The sequence below is a fragment of the Astyanax mexicanus genome, chromosome 17 (genome assembly GCF_023375975.1).
Source record: "Astyanax mexicanus isolate ESR-SI-001 chromosome 17, AstMex3_surface, whole genome shotgun sequence".
NCBI lineage: Eukaryota > Metazoa > Chordata > Actinopteri > Characiformes > Acestrorhamphidae > Astyanax > Astyanax mexicanus.
In genome coordinates this window covers 14,471,509-14,472,167 of record NC_064424.1, presented here as the reverse complement: position 1 = coordinate 14,472,167, position 659 = coordinate 14,471,509, and positions in this window count along the sequence as shown.

Sequence of the window (659 nt, the reverse complement as noted above, 5' to 3'; positions counted from 1 at the left end):
TCTGCGAGAGCGAGGGTGACGTAATGGCGTAGCCGTCAGGTCGGCCGTAACTTCTGCTCGTGTGGAGAAAAGTTGGAGGAAGTGAAAACAGGAACAGGAGCCCATTCACACCATTAAAACTGAACTAAAACATTAAAATTCACCTTTATTAAAAAAAAATAGCTCATTATTTTTACTACACTAAATTATAATTTTATATACCAACTGTTTATTTTGAGAGACTTAGAATCTTAAAATAACGATTTAGTATCTCAAAATAATGACAAAATTAGTGCAATAATTATTGCAAATTATTATTGTTGCGAAACAATCTCAAACTGATCACTTAGTGTCTAAAATAACAACGCATTGATTCAAAATTACTAAGTATCTTGAAATAACGACTTAGTATCTCAAAATAATGACTTACTGTCTTAAAATAACTTAGTATCTAAGCTTGAATCTCAAAATAATCAACTAGTGTTTAAAAATAACAACTCGGCATCTCAAAATAACGACTTATCTGGAAATAAAGACTTAAAATCACAAAATAACAACATTTTGTAGATGTCAGGTTTACCCGAAAATTCTTGGACATTCTTGACATTTTAATGAACATAACACAATGAATAGTGTTTTTAAACCACATAAACACATTATTAATCTTAACCAGGGTAAAA